The 17,385-nt window shown below is 34.2% G+C and overlaps 1 protein-coding gene across 1 annotated transcript in view; it reads left to right on the top strand.

The window, feature by feature from the left end:
* CPA6 (carboxypeptidase A6) overlaps positions 1-17,385 on the top strand; it is a 364,131-nt gene that overhangs the window by 184,906 nt on the left and 161,840 nt on the right. The gene's annotated exons all lie outside the window — the stretch shown is intronic.

Below are 17,385 nucleotides of genomic sequence, written 5' to 3'. Positions count from 1 at the left end.
AATCTATGTGTCAAAATGATCTTAATGCCTATGATAAGGCACAAAAAAGTTTTTTAAAGTAGTTTTAAAAATTAATAATAGCTCTTGAATCCTCAATGGATGAAGATAAAGAGGAAAAAATGAATCTGGAATGTGAAATTTTAAAAGTCTGTGCTTCGTTTTTTTTTGTTTGTTTGTTTGTTTTTTTTTTTAAGAAAAAAATAAGAATAGCAATAGAGATAAGATTTGGACTTGTGATGTCATCAGAATAGAGAATTCTCATATCATCAAATTCCACTGCCAATACAGATCAACTGTTCTGCAGCTTAGTCTTAATAATAACTCACATTCATTTAATGTGAGGAGGAGAGTGAGATGGGTTGATTTCAGGAAATAACAAAGCTCTGTTACTGATCCCAAGCCTCCCATGAAAACTAACTCCCATCTTTTCAATACTAACATTGTACCAGTATCAGGGGATGGCAGCAAGATGTGGAAAATCATTGTCTCTGACGAATTAAAAATGAGTATCACCCAAAGGGTAATAGAATGGCACATAGTGAGGATAAACATGCTGCCACAAAAATAACACAAAGAAAGGAAATAGAAAGAAAAAGAAGTCAGTGGGCAATCAATCAGTAAACATTTATTAAGTACCATATACCAGGCATTGTGCTAAACTCTGGAGATACAAAAAGAAGCAAAAGATAGTCCCTGCCCTCAAGGAACTTACAATTTAATGGAATAATGAGGAATAATAGCATTGAAGCCATAATGTTATGTTTATATCTTTGCAATGTGGAGACATTGAGTAAGTGCCTCAGCAGGTTCACTGAATCTCCTATTGTGGGGTGGCAGAATAAAGGCACACAGGATAAACAAACATGCATGGGTTGTGATCTATGAGCTACATTATTGAAAAGAATTTTTGAGTTGATTCGGTCACAGATACAGCCTTAGGTGTCCAGATACACAAATACTTGTGTACTCAAATATCATTTTAAAGGTTTACAAAAAAATTGGAAGGTTTTCAATGAGCTTTCCACATAGCAACTCTGTCATGTGTTTAAGACTTGGAAGGTGTTTTAAAACCTTTGTTGCTGCAGTTAGAAATGAGTGTCATAATTTTTATTTTTCTTCTTTTTGGAATTCACTGGGAAAAAGTACTTCAATGGAGTAATGCTCCTTTCATAATCTAGTTCTGAACTTGGGGCTATCTAAAATTGCCCTACGGTCAATCTTCCTCATATATAATAAATGGCAACTTGGTTTCTAAAAATTAATTATCCTGGCCTTGTCTAGATTTTTCTGATACTCTCTAGAGAATATAAAATACTTATTACATTTTTTAAAAAACATAAGAGCTGGAGATTCCTTAAACTCTATCTATCTCTGTGCATTGTGTATTTTTCAGCTGCATATTTTGTGAATCAATTAGTGGATCTTTTACTCCCCACAGGAAAGAATAATCCTAGAACTAACATAATAAGGCACATAACTTTTTCAAGGACAAGCATGTTTACAATTAAATAATGGGATAAATAAGTCCCCAAACTGTTACCAATAATGTCTTCCTTTCTTTAGATGGAATTTGTAAAAGAAACTTGTTTGTTGAAATTTAAATGTTTAGGGCCAAATTTTGCCTCCAGATTCACATGGGAGGTATACAGCATGCATGTATAATTGAAAGCTGAATGTTGTCAAGAGAACTTAATTTGGAAGCATTTCAAGAATTAAATTCTTATATAGAAGTAAAATTCCCAGAAAGAGCTCTCCCTAGCTACATTTTGTCTAAGAATACAGTAGGCAAAATCAGCGGGGAAACCAAAATGAATCACTTAAGGATATTTTCCAAGATAATTGCCCAGAAAGTGATTGACGTGTCACACTTTGCTTGTAGCTCATGGTAGGAAAGATAACAAACTAGAATTTTAAAGAAGAAAAGACAGAAGGTACCAACTTACAAAGTTCTATTTATATAACACCTTCCTTTCAAAAATTTTAAAATTCTTCTAAACAATCAGCTCATTTATTGCTAACAATTCCCCTTCTAAAAAACACATATTTCCTCTTCAAGTAGAAAAAGTATAAGTGATGTTTTACCCCAATTTTCAGTTAAGAAATACGAGTCATAGGCATTTGCAATTAGTCACCCATGGTGGGTAGGGATCTTCTGACTAAGAGAGGTAGCATATAATTCATTCTAGGTCTGCAAATTATATCTCAGATGACTTGGGCCCAAACAGATTAATTGATTCACCGAGAATTCTTTAACTATAATATGTCAAGACTTGAACCAAGGTTTTTAGGTACCTCAAAATGCACAAGAATTCATCAAGGTGACTATTTCTACCACAGATAAAAGCTCAACTCTGCCATATCTTTGTAGATGGTTTTATTAATTGTTATGCAGAAACAAACACATATTCATTCAATTATTTACCTGGTGGCCAATCTTCTGGTAATGAACCCTTGAACTTTTCTAGGCTGGTCCACAAATGACAGTTTGTCACTGGACCTATATTCAAATAGTCCTTATCAGATTTTCTGCTCCACCATCATAGTCTATGAGATGAGAGAAATGATTATTTCCTTTCTTGAATTAATAACTAATTATTGAATCAGAGCCAAGATTTTTCTCCTTTTCTACTTTCTCATCCAGAAATCAACCAGTGAGAGAAATCTTTTTCAAGGATAGTAAAAAAAAAAAATTCTAAGTATAGGTTAGGGGATAATTCCTGGTCATTGTATTTATTCAGACAAGTCTGGGGAAATGTGGATTCTCTCTTTTGTCAGATAGGTGATATGGAAAAATAATAAGTCTCTTTGATCAAGATTTGGGTGACTCAGGTCACCCTCAGACCTTCACTGTTAATATAGTTCATCTTCCATTATAATATTTATTTTCTCATTAATTGTTAATCAATAAGAGTTGATTGCTACCTTCAGAAATACCCACTGTTCCAAGGGCATATAAACTGCAAGTCCATCACCATAAGGAGTCTTTGTCATTCTGACCTTTGATTTAAAATTCTGGCATTATTAGTAAAATGACTAATTACTCATTTTCTCTCTGGAGGCTTTTAAACATCACCAAGAATACAAATATAATGAATTGTTAAAGGTGTAGCATTAAAACAAAATTTTAGTGGAAGAAACCAGATATTTAGATAAAACAAAGAAATTAAAGATTTAGTATTATTTAAATTTCAGATTATTAAAAAATAAAGATTAAAGTCCATAATATTGTATAACATCCCTTTCCCAAAAAAACTGATAGCAATATCTCCAAGTGCCCAACCAGGAGCCCAGTTATTTTAAGCAGTATTTGATAAACCCAAATCCCAAAGCAAGGAAAGTATTTTTAAAGTACCAGGATATGTTGCTGACACTAAAGGGGGTTCATGGAAAAATTAGATAAGTCAGTTAATGAAAACAACAGACGCTTTTATTTGGTTTATTTATGAGAAAGTCCCAGATGAAAGGCCACTGTGGGCTACCTGAAGATTACAAACCACATAAAGTGAAGGGATGACAAAAGAGGAGCAGCTAAGTAGTTCAGCGGATAGATATCAGGTCTGGAGTCAAGAAGACTCGTCTTCCCTGAATTCAACTCCATTCTGAATCACTTACTACCTATGTGACCTTCAGCAAGTTACTTTACCCTATTTGTCTCAGTTTCCTCATCTATAAAATGCTCTGGAGAGGGAAATGGCAAACCACTGGTATATTTACCAAGAAAATAGAGTCACAAAAAGTTGGGCACAACAAATAACCTGAAAACAACAATGCCAGTCTAAATTAAAGATCTTAGATATAGTGGAAAGGTAGAAGTGTGAGGGTAACAGTAGGAAAAAGAAGGAATCGATTTCAGATAGAGAGAAGCAAGACAAAGGTTTTTAAAGCAATAACAACAGTGTTTTGGAATTTGTGGCAGTAAGATATGACCTATATCTTCATTCTAAGGCACACCAATAAGAATAATTTAAGATAAGAAGAAAAAATATTTCACTGATTTTGTCAATAAGGGCACATCTATAAGAGAGAGGTGAAAATGTTCAAAATGTGTGGGACCTAGCATTTTGTGTATGAATTAAGAAGGCCAAATTAATATTAAGTTTGGCCAAATAAGAAATTCATCTTTATGAAATGTATGTGCATTCCAGGAAAATTAGTCTGTCACAAATTATTTGTAGATCTTTTATTTGTCCTGTATATCTGCTATTACAAATGGACCCATAACTCAACTCTGGATTATATTATGAGTTGATTCACTATCATTTTATTTATAGTTATGGTGCTTGCTGCTAACATCCTATTTCTCTTCTGCTCTCTGTAGCTAAGCTCATTGAAAAGGCAAATAAGTGTCTTCCCTTTTTCTCCTCTCACTTTCTTCTTAACTCCTTACAATCTGACTTCTGAATCTACCAAAATTGCTCTCTCCACAGTTTCCAGTGATCACTTAATTGCCAAATCCAATGGCTTTTTCTCAATCATTATTCTCCTTGACCTCTCTTTTTGGCACTATTGATAACTTTCTCTCCTCTTTGATACTTTCTTCTCTTAAAGTTTTGAGAATACCACTCTCCTTATTTTTCTTTTATCTGACTGCCCCTACTCTGTCTTCTTTCTGGATTCTTCTGATCTCTCCCTCTAAATGTAGATGTCCTTCAAGATTCTCTCCTAAAACCTCTCCTCTTTTTCCTATGTAATTTTTCACTCAGTGGTCTCATCAACAGCCATGGATTTAATTACCATATTTATGCTGATGATTTTCAAATCAACCTTTCCTTCCCAATCTCTGTGTTGACCTCCAGTTTTTCAAATCCAACTACATTTCAGACGTCTAAAACTGGATGGCCAGCAGATATCTTAAACTCAATATGTCCAAAACAAAGCTCATTATTTTTTATCCATAAAACCCTTCCCTCCCTTATTTTCCATAATACTGTAGAGAACAATACACTCCTCCCAGCCTTTCAGGCTTGAAACTTAGAAGTCATCCTTGATTCCTCACTGTCTCTCACTTTCCATGTCCATTCAAAGGCTGTTGCTTTCATCTTTGGAACATCTCTCTAACATGCTCCCTTCTGTCTTGTGATATTGCCACCACCTTAGTACAGGCCCTCATCAATCACCTCATACCTTGAATACTTCAATAAATCTGCTGGTGGGTCAGTCTGCTTGTCCCTACTTAATTCTCAATTAATTCTCTATTTCAGCTACTAAAGTGACTTTCCTAAAGCACAAGTCTGAACATGTCATCCCATTATTCAGTGAGCTCCAGTAACTTTTTGTTATCTCCAGGACTAATACTTTGTTTGGCATTGAAAGCACTTCATAATCCAGCCCCCCTCCTAACTTTTCCAGTCTTCTTACACTTTATTCCCTAATGTGTACTCTTTGATCCAATGATACTGGATGTTCTATTAAACAAGACACTCCATTTCTTGGCTCTGGGAACCCTCTCTGATAGTCCCCCCATTCCTTCCCTACATAAATTACTTCCTAATTGTCCTGTTTCTTCTCTTCTTCCTCCTCTTTTTCATCTTCTTCCTCTTCTTTCTCTTCTTCTTCTTCCTCCTCCCCATCTTCTTCTTGCTCTTCTTGCTCTTCCTCCTTCTCCTCCTTCTCCTCCTCCTCCTTCTCTTCCTGTTCCTCCTCTTCCTCCTTTTTCTTCTTCTTCTTCTTCTTCTTCTTCTTCTTCTTCTTCTTCTTCTTCTTCTTCTTCTTCTTCTTCTTCTTCTTCTTCTTCTTCTTCTTCTTCTTCTTCTTCTTTTTTCTTCTTCTTCTTCTTTCTTCTTCTTCTTCTTCTTCTTTCTTCTTCTTCTTTTGTCTTCTTCTTCTTCTTCTTTTGTCTTCTTCTTCTTCTTCTTTCTTCTTCTTCTTCTTCTTCTTCCTTCTTCTTCTTCTTCTTCTTCTTCTTCTTCTTCTTCCTTCTTCTTCTTCTTCTTCTTCTTCTTCTTCTTCTTCTTCTTCTTCTTCTTCTTCTTCTTCTTCTTCTTCTTCTTCTTCTTTCTTCTTTCTTCTTTCTTCTTTCTTCTTCTGATCCTCCTCCTCCTCCTAGTCCTTTTCAATTGCAATTAAATAACTTCTGACTCAAGGTACTACCTAGCTGCCCACAATAGATTCTAAAGTTATATGTATGTATGTATAATCTATGTGGCACTTTCTCAGCACCAGGTCTATTATTTCTGCCTCTCAGTATTCCAGGATATTCTAAGGTTCTTTTGTGGGTATAGATATGGCACAGTATACTGCAGAACCAGGAAGACTTGAGTTCAAATGTAGCCTGTGTGACCCTGGACAAGTCACTTAATTCAGGTTCCTCATCAATAAAATGAGCTGGAGAAGAATATAGCAAATCATTCTGTTATCTTTGCCAAGAAAATCCCAAGTAGATTCACAAAGTATAGAATGTGACAAATGACTGAACCTAGGCCTTTTTAATGACTTCTTTAAATCTGGTTGCAGAATCAATTGAACCAGAACCCTATTATACATGCTATAATTATATATGTAAGGATTCAGGGCAAAGAACCTTTTAGATGAGCCATATTTGCTTACAAAGGGACTAAGAAAACAACAGCAGATATGAGACAAGAACTTCTGTCTCCTGAGTTTAGCATTACTTTTTCATATTTTTCCAACCTATTCAATGACATACGAAAACAGCAGAAGTTTAAAACCTAAAACTAGTGATTCCTAAATCATTATCTTATTTATAACCTAAACTTCAGAGAATGAAAATGGAAAGTGTAGGGAAAATAAACAAGGATGATATCTCTGATAGAGGGTCACAAGCCCAACAAGAAAAGAAATACCAAAACAAAACAAAATTAAACAAACAAACAACATCATGAAACCTAAGAGCTTTAGTGTCTGGGATGACATCTCTCAGCTATTTATTCTCTATGGCATGGTACTCTGGGCTGTGAATCTCTTCTTAGGAGGATGATAGGTCTTGGCAATACCTGAGACTTTGAGAAAAAAAGATAAAGATGGTATCTCCATGACTTTCAGGGAATAACTAATTCATTTTTCTAAAAGATCAAGGGGGAAAGACCTATCTCTAGAATTTAAGTTAAGAGAGTATATGACACTATTTCCTTTTCCTTGAGGGAGAGAGAACTGGGTATTTTAGAAGAAGCAGATGCTAAAAGACCACTGCAACTAGAAATGGCTATGTGTTTCCCTGTCTTGCCTGCCTCCTCCCCATCCTGTTCAGAGCAGAAATTATTTTGTCTTTTTTTCTTTCCCTAGCACTTGGCACAGAGCCTGGCACAGAATAAGTGCTTAATAAATGCTTGCTATTTTTGATAACTATGTGGAGCAATAGATAGCAGAAAATATGAACCAATAGCTCTAGAGAGCAATACAATAACATGCCTAGAAGACATTAGCAGCCATAAAGTGTTGGAGACATGGGCATATGCATACATACACATCAATTATATCAGATATATGCTATGTACATATATTCCCTATATAAAAACTTGCTCATGGATACACTCTGGATACATATTTTATATATGTATATGCCTCTTTATGAATATTCTCTATTATGTATGTCCACTGATGCTCTCTATGTTTATGAGAAAACAAACCCCAGATTTTCGAGGATCTTTTTTATTGTCACTTTTATAATGCTATTCCACAAAATGTCTTTTTTCTTTAATTAATTGTATACTCTGACTGAATATTTTATGAACTATATTTCCAGGGCATATGGTGCACAGAATGCCTTAAATTTAGGATAGTCATCTATTAGAGGACCAACCCTACAAGTTAGAATGCCCCCCTAAGAATTACATATATAATATAATAGCAAATTACTATAGCAACAGTATAAATAGTAGTAACCAATAAGGAACTATAGTTATTTTAGGATTTTTTAGTTTTAGTTTTTGAAAGAACAAATGTTTAAAAAAGAATGATCTTTTCAACATGAAATTTAATTTTCAGTTTCTGAATACACCTAATTTGTCTACTACTAAAAATTTATGTATAATAAGGAATGCTTCCTCAACTGTAAGATAGGAATCATAAAAACACATATATCCCAAGGTCATCATAAGAATCAAATGAGATATTTATACAAGCATAGCACAATACCTGGCACTTGGTTGATAGCTAATAAATGTTGATTCCTTTCTTCCTTTAGTATCCCAGGAAAAAAAATCCTGGAAATATCCCCTTGTATCAGTCAGCAGGCTACTTACTAGTTACATTCAACTGACTGATTCTGACTGAACCAATAAAGTTAACACCATCATAAAGTTTACATATATACCTCGTCTTTCTCTGGTGCCTTAAGGCTTACAAAGTGCCTTCTTCACAACAATCCTGTGAGATAAAAGGGAGCATTATTATCCCCATTTTACAGATGGGAACTTGAAGGCTAGAAAAATAAAGTCACTTGTCTAAGGTTACCAAGCCAGTAAATGACAGAACTGGGACTTAGGAGGAAATAATATAATTTCTCTATTCATTATAAAGCTTTTAAATTATTAATCTAATAAATTAATCTAACTTCAAATACTATTCCATATTCAAAAGATTCTTTCATATAACAGTGAAACTTAAATGTTCTTGTTTTGTATAAGGGTCTCTCTCTCTCTAGCTCATTTTCTAGAAATATCCTACCCTTTATCTTGGAGTAACCTGACAGAGGCTATAAGGAATGAGAATAGTAGCTGTGACTAAGCCTTTACAGTAAGTTTTCTTTCTCTCCTCCTCTCCTTAAGCCCTCTCCCCAAGATTTAGTCATACTCCACTTTGAAATCCCAGGAGCCTTTGAAGCTATTTCTCAGTAATATCTTGTTCATTAGCAAGTTGATTATCTAATTCTCCTAAAGCCTTTTGATGATGGGAAGTGCTATGTTGTCTGGAATAATTTGCCCCTGTGATATTGTTTTAATACTTTTTTTAAACTTCAAAATGAGAATTTTCAATATGCTAAACCAAAATGTGTAAAGCATGACAGAGCCAACACTATTAGCTTTAGCTGTCATACCTTCAGGCTCTTTGCAAAAATTCTCTGGTAGCAACATGTCATTCCAACAGCTGTCCCTAGCCTACAGCTGACTTCATGTAACTCATGACATTAAAAAATAAGTTACACTCAGGCTGAGCCAAATAGAAAGTTCAAAAGGTAAGAAGCACTCAACACTCTGAATGAGCAAATTGCTCTGAGTCCTTTTTGAGAATAGTTTTTAATTTCAGTTACCATTTTTGTGCTGCCCATTCATGATAGCAGCTGTCTTTTAAAAATACAGAGTTATTTTAAAAGCATTGTTGAAGACTCCATTGAGAGCTGTGATAGAATTCCTCTCTTGCTTTCATGTTAGTTTGAGTATTTGGAAGAAGTGGGGTAGAGGCTTTTTTTTTTTTTTTTAGCCTTTTTAATTTTTGTTTTCTTTTTGGGAAAAATGAAGCTCCTTTTTTGTTATCCTTACCTCTCTGCTCCCGTCTACCGAAAAATTATCCTTCCCCTTTTAAAAAATAATTTTTCTGAATTGTATACATTTATTTTAATTAAAAATCTATTTTCTAACTTCCCCCTCTAACACCTCCTACTACTAAAAGGAAAGGAAAAAAAAAACTCATAGCAAATATGCATAGTCAAGAAAAATAAATTCCAACATCATTCTTTTCCAAAACAGATATTTCTCATTCTAAATCCTACATCATAACGTCTCTGGTAGAGATCTCCCTTGTACTTTCAAGTGATTACAGAATATCACAGCAAAGAAAATGCTGAGCCCCAAATAAAGAAAAAGGAAACATTTTCAAGATCTCTCCCATATGATTTCTAAAAACAAAGAAAAAGTTAGAACTTTGTCCTATCCTACACCAGATAGTTTAGTCTCAACTTAAAAGTATCATTTGGTATAATGTTACACAGAATTAACAGAATCCATCTTCGATCAGCACTTAATTTTTTATCTTATCTCAAAGGACCAAAGTTCTTTCTTGATTAATATGAAATGCTTTAAATATATGATTTAGTTGATACCATACTAAAGATGCAATAAAACATGAGCTGATTTCTTCAAGTTTATATAAATGGCTAAGTTAATCAACTTTTTCTGAATTTTGTATTGAATTGAGTATGGGGAGAAGGGAGCGACAAACACACATCAATGATTTAATCAGTGTAAGAAATTTCCAGTGGGAAAATTCATTCTACCAATACTATTTGTTAACTAAAGTGTAACAGTTTTAGAAAATTGTCTTGAAACACTGAAATATTAAGGGACTTGTTCACCGTCACTCAGCTGGTATGTGTTAGAGAAAAGACCAGAACTCAGATTTTCTGACTTTAAGTTCAGTCCTGTCCAGGTATGCCATTGCTGTTCATTCATTCATCTAGCAAGCATTTATTGAATGTGTCTCAGCTACTGTGCATAATTATTGCTTGTCAGACACTATGCCAAGGTTCAGAATACAGGAAGACAAAAACAAAACAGCGCAGCCCTAAATATAAAGCTTATATTATTTTGGGGTAGACAACAAGTATACAGAAAAGTAAATTCAAAATAATAGGCATAAGAACTACTAATTTGGGGTGCCAACATATATCTTATGTAGGAAATAGCACTGGAACTGAGCTAACTAAAATAAGCTATAGTTAGAAATTCTGCAAGACTAAGGTCAGAGAAAAGAGCACAAAGCTGGCCTAAAAATAATAATCAGAGAAGCTTGTATTTTCTCTCACAGGCACCACTGGAACTATTAAGGAACCCCTGGAGATTTTTTGAACAAGGAAGTGACAAAGTCATCTCTTTGACAAGTATTTGGAGAATGAATTGAAAAAGATAGAGAATGGAGACAAGAAAACTAAATAGGAGGCTATTGACATTTTTTCAAGCCAGGAATGATGAGGGCCTTAACTATAATGGTAAAAGTATAAGTAGAGAGAAGGATTAAGATGTGAAGGGAAAGAGTTGATAACTCAGTTTGTGAACTTGGATAACTGAAAAAATAATGTTCAACTTCAACAGAAATATGGGATGTTAGAAGACTATTCCATATGGAACATTGTTTGCAAAATGAGAGAGATAATGGACTTTGTTTTGGACATGTCTTGAGATACATACAATATAGCCAGTTGGAAACATCCAATATATAGTTGATTTTGTGGAAGTAGACCTTAGGAGGAAGAAAAAAAATCTGGATTAAAGATTTGAAAGTCATTTGCTTGAGGATGATAGAACCAATGGGAACTTATGGAATCATCACAAGAAAGTATAAAAAGAGAAAGAGATTGAGCCCTAGACTATGTTCATAATTAGGAAACAGGATAAGAATAGTAATATAGATTAAATTCTCTTGAATGCTGCTTCTTCACATTAATCAAAGATACTGTTTTTTGTAGATGATGATCCTGACTTCCTTTTAAAAAGTTAATAGCTTTTTTTTTCAAAATACATGCAAAGATAGTTTTTAACGTTCATCCTTGCACAACCTTATGTTCCAAATTTTTCTTTCTCCCTCCTCCCCATCTCCTCACCTAGACAGCAAATATAGGTTAAACATAGGCAATTCTTCTAAACATATATCATGCTGCCCAAGAAAAAAATCAGCTCAAAAAGGAAAAAATGAGAAAGAAAAAGCAAACAAAAAACAACAACCAAGGTGAAAATACTATGTTGTGATACACATTCCGTCCCCATGGTCCTCGTTCTGGATGCAGGTGCCTCTCACCATCATAAGTCATTGGAATTGGCCTGAATCACCTCATTATTAAAAAGTGCCAAGTCCATTAGAGTTGATCATCATATAGTCTTGTTGTGACTGTCTACAATGTTCTCTTGGTTCTACTCACTTCACTTAGCATCAGTTTTAAGTTTCTCTAGGCCTTTCTGAAATCATCCTGCTGATCATTTCTTATAGAACAATAATATTCCATTGAATTTAGACAATGTAACTTATTCAGTCATTCCCCAAATGATGGGTATTCATTCAGTTTCCAGTTCCTTGCCACTACAAAAAGAGCTGCTACAGACATTTTTGCACATGTAGGTCCTTTTCCCTTTATAATGATTTTTTTGGGATACAGATTCACTAGATTCACTGCTGGATCAGAGGGTATGCACAGTTTGATAGCTCTTTGGGTTCCAAACTGCTCTTCTGAGTTATTGGATCAGTTCACAACTCACCAACAATGCATTAGTGTCCCAGTTTTCCCACATCCCCCCAATATTTATCATTATTTTTCCTGTCAACTTAGCCAGTTTGACTTACTTTTTAATAGAACATGCTTTTTCCAGTCAAGAGAATTTGTTTGCATTTATTCGTTGACCTTCACCTTCTAGTACCCTTAGAACTAGAGCAAAACTTTTTATATCTAGGGTAACAATTAAACCAGGCAGTTTAATGTTAAATAGCCCACATGGAAATTGAACCCCCTAAACATGATCTTATTAGCATTCTGTTCTAATCGGATAAACATTCTTGCCATTTCACTACCCCATTCTGGCTCTTATCTCCCTAGTACATTCATTACAGGAGAACACAGATTGTATTTTCTGTTTTTGTTTTTCTCCCTCTCCTACCACAAGTCCCTGAATATGATAGGTGTACAAATTACCTTAATATTTGTTTTCTGGTTGTTTCTTCTGTTCAACTACCAACATAATAAATGGAACCATCTTTGATGTCAGCAAGCAGTATGAGAAATTCTTCATTTACACATATGATAAGCTAATGCAGGGCAAAATAAAATTCAGGAGAACAAAATATCCTGTAACCATAATAATGTAATGAAAAGCATTACCAACAGATAGCCAAATTCTAATTAATTTTCAAAAAAACAAGAGATTCTGAAAAATACTTATTTCCTTCAGAAAGGTGAGGGAAAGAGTATAGATATAGAATTTTTTTATACCTTGATAAATATAATTGGCATTTCTTAATTATTTTTTATTTTGTTATAGGACAGATTTGTGGGAATGGAAATGGGACACAGTTTGTTGGGAAATGATTGTGGTAGAAACACACAAAAAAGCATCAATGAAACTTTTTTAAATTAAAATTTTAAAATCTATTAGTTCCATTTACATAGTCTAATCTAGAAAGACTAGTTGAGCAATAAGAGAGACACATCCCTGGAATTCTATTAAGTATTGAAGTTAGCAGGGGAAAGCTTAATAACAGTTTGTCAGAATTAAAGGTGAGTGCCCCCAGAATTTTTCTCCTTCCTCCTGCCCTCAGTCTCATTACATTCCAACTGCTTATTTTCCACTATATTCTACAATATGAATCATTTTCAAATACTAAGAACTTTCTGTATCCTGCCTTTCCTTCATAGTAATAGAGAAAACCGGGCACAAGAGCATTATTATGTCAGACATTCTGTTTTCCACGCTTTCTGTTTTCATAAAGCAATGCAGTTCTCCTGAAACTAGTACTGCCTTGTGTTAAATCCATGGTAGAGAAACTTATTACTTAATGAAGTAGTAAGATGGAGTGTGTATGTGTGTGTGTGTGTGTGTGTGTGTGTGTGTGTGTGTGTGTGTGTGTGTGTGTAAAACATGTATAAAGGACCTGGTGTGACCTACATGAGAACTAGAAAACTGAAGAAAATTGGATTTTATCTTCCCTTGGCATCCTATCCATCTGTCCTGAGGTTGGGATTTGGTTTCACCTTTTCAAAGCTCTTCAAATGCAATCTGGATGTCTGGCGAAAGAATAGACATCATGAATCAGCTGGAACTGTTTACCAAGGAATTACTCTGTGGAAGATTTAATTTTGTCTTGGCTACAGCAAACAAAAGGTTCATTTGTTGGGTGACCCTTATTATCTGAGTTTTTACAGGAGGCCTTTTTCAGAGTGGCACACTAGGACACAGGCACTCTTTACAAATCCTGGCAGAAAAGTAAGGAAATCTTCGGGCTAGAGCTGAAGAATATAGAGTAAACCTGTAGTTCCAATCACGCCATAATTTTTCTTAGTGGGTGACCTCTATGTTTTTCCACTCTTTCCTGGAAAATAACCACTTGAAAAATACCCACCATAAAATTTACATTCCCAAAAAACAGTTTTTTTGGAAGGAAAATCACTCTTCTTTGAGACCTCAAAACAAAAGCACCTTATTGTGAAAGTCTTTAGCTAATTTCATCCATTAGTCATTCTATCACTCTCTATGTTTCTGTTACTTTTAGTACTTTAGTACAAAGGTCAGGAATGCTTCTTTTGATCTATCATGTCATCAGTAAAAAAGAGGTTCTTAAAGACTTATAGCAGAGGGGCAGCTAGGTGGCGCAGTGGATAGAGCACCAGCCTTGAATTCAGGAGGACCTGAGTTCAAATTTGGTCTCAGACACTTAACACTTCCTAGCTGTGTGACCCTGGGCAAGTCACTTAGCCCCAGACTCAAAAAAAAAAAAAAAAAAAAAAAAAAAAAGACTTATAGCAGTATGGACTTCAAAGCTACATGTCTATTTTGGAAATAAATATAATATGCTAGTTCAGGATAAGATTTTATCATGGTATCTATTGATAGGCCATCAACCTTATTTTGCCTTCCTCATTCTAAACCCATCATCTTTCTAGCTTACCATTAATGAAGGATTTATATCAAATTCTTGAATCTGGAATTCATGCCCCTCTAAAAGGCCTACAGATGGATTTCAGGGTTTTCATGAATTTGAATATGGAAAAAACACTTCTTTATTTTCACCAACTCCTAACCAAAATTAAACATTTCCTTCAATTATGAATGTAAGCAACAAACATTCTTCTGAGAAGGGATCTGTGGGTTTTCCCAGACTGTCAATGAAGACCATAACACAAAAAAAAAAAAAAAAAAGTTAAGAAGTCTTGATTTATACAAAACCTCAGCATGTGGTTTGGAAGGTTGGGTGCTGTGTAGTAGTTTATAGTCTACCAAATAAAGAAAGAAGATTTTTTTCCCAGAACATATATATGTTTCCCAGACCTGCTCATCATTTCCCAGAATCTTTGTTTCACTGTTATACATATGTAAATATCCAACTTTTCTTTAATCCAAGAGACATAGTTGATATCATTAAATTTTATATATTAAATTATTTGATGGGTGATAATACTAATTCAAACTCAAATTAATCAATCAACAAGTATTATTAAGTACTTATTAAATGAGATTCATTAAGCTGACACTGGGAACACAAATACAAAAAATAAAAAAATTCCTACTCTCCAGAAATTTTTGTTCTAATAAGGGAGACATATCCATATGTATGTGTGTATGTATCTATATTCATATATATATATACATATATATATATATGCAAAATAAATATAAAAAGAATAAATACAAGATATTTGGGTGAAAACACTAACAGTAGGGGAAGATGAAGAATGTCTTCAGCCACTCAACAAGAATTTATTAAGAGCTTACTGTTTTCCAAGCTCTTGACCAAGCACAGGATTATTTTCTTAAAAAAGGCACAATCATGACTCCGACCTCAAAGAGTTCACATTGTAGGTGATAGTGGAGAAGGGAAGGAGAAGAGAAGTGTATTTCAGACATAGAGCGTTGACAGTCCAAAAACACAGAGATGAAAGCTGTAATGGAATGTATGAAGGAGAGAGAAGGTGAATTTGGCTGGATAATACAGTGCAGGAAGAGAAAAAGTGTATAATGAAATTAGAAAGCTATACTGGGGTCAGATTCTAAAGAATTAAAATTCGATGCTATCAATGAGTCCATTAAGAGTCAAGTTCAGATTCTGCTTTTAAAAAAAAAAAAAACCCTACTTAGTTATAGCTCTAAAGGATAAGAGTATAGCTTTAAAGGATAAAAATTGTCCACTACAATGTAGGATAAATTAGTTTAAGTCAAGCCTTATGATACAATGGAAACAGTGCTGAAGATGAAGTAACATTTAGTACCTTCATGACTCTTGACAAGTCCTCACTAATTGGTCCTTCATTCCTCATCCATAAAGTCAGGAAATTAGACTAAATGAATTGTAAGTTTTGGTACCCCACGTTGGGTGCCAAAATGTAATGTTTTCTTTCTTGGTTTGGTTTCCTGGAGGTCTCTGGGAGCAGCCTTCATTTCAGTTCAGTAATCACCACAAGTGCATCCAGGTGTTAAAGTCCAAATCTTTTATTGTCTCCCTCAAAGTTTTGTCTCCTTTCTGGGGGGCCCAGTTATCTTTCTTAGAGGCCTATATCTCTCCTTGGTTCCAAGAGCTTGAGCTCCTGCCTCCTTCTCTGCCCTCTGAATGTCTTGGAATCCAAAGGCTTCAGCCTCCAACCACCACAAAGGTGGATGATGGAATGAATCTGTCTCAGCCTCTGAGAGCTTCTAGTGCGCTTGTCTTCTCTGGCCCTGAGAGCTTCCAGTTTTTGTGCTGAGTATACACCAATCATTACATCACTAGGAAACTATTATTTGTTGTAGGATTAAATCAATGCTAAACTAGATTTAACCATTGTCTCCTCAATTCCACTTAATAGTGGAATAGTAATAGTAAGATCCTTAGTGGTTCTCACTCCTTGATTCTAAGAAGATATGGCAGCTCTTTTAAAAAATACAGTTTAGGTACCTTATACACTAAAATATTTTTTTAACAGCATTTTTTTTTTGTGGTGGTCAACAAATGGAAACAAAGCACATACCCACCAAATAAGGATTGACTATACCAATTCTAGTACATGAATGTAATGGAATATTTCTGCACCGTAAAAGCAATGATTTTAAGAAACTGAAAGAGCTTTGAGAATACTAATGTTAGCTGATGCTGAATGAGATAAAAAGAACCAGATAAATAGTACAAAAATGGCTACAACAAAATAAAACATAAAATTGAATACTATCTACAGTAATTAGAATGACCAAACTTGATTTAAAAATAGAATTGAAAAAAAAATGTGCCTTCTTTCTGTAGGAAATATTGGACATACTATCAAATATAATTAATATGCTAATTTTGCTGAAATGCCTTTTTTTTCTTTCTTTTTTCATCTTTATAAAAGCTGGATCACTGAACTGGCAGAGGGATATAATTTGAAATAACTTGACAAAAGACTAATAAAAATGAGTATTTAGAATTAAAATACTATGTAGTAGAAAAAGCAAAGAATTTAGTGTCAAAAATGTATGAGTTTCAAGCTCTTAGCTTACACTCCAACTTAACTAGAGAAAGTAACTTAATTTCTCTGAGCCTCAGCTTTTTAATCTTTTTTTTTTTTTAAGGAAGTTAACAATACTTCTGCTATTTACCTCAACATTGTTACAAGGAAAACACTTTGTAAAAGAGAAAATGCTCTATAAATTTGAATTATTATTATAGCAATACAGATTTTAAAATATGGTCATTGTACTCAGTGCAGAAAAATATCAAATTATACCTTCTTAAAAATTAGTAAATTCATGTAATTCCAAAGAGGTAAGTTGATCTGTAACC

The sequence above is a fragment of the Sminthopsis crassicaudata genome, chromosome 1, assembly GCF_048593235.1.
Source record: "Sminthopsis crassicaudata isolate SCR6 chromosome 1, ASM4859323v1, whole genome shotgun sequence".
NCBI classification, from domain to species: domain Eukaryota; kingdom Metazoa; phylum Chordata; class Mammalia; order Dasyuromorphia; family Dasyuridae; genus Sminthopsis; species Sminthopsis crassicaudata.
This window is presented reverse-complemented; position numbering and strand designations above follow the sequence as displayed.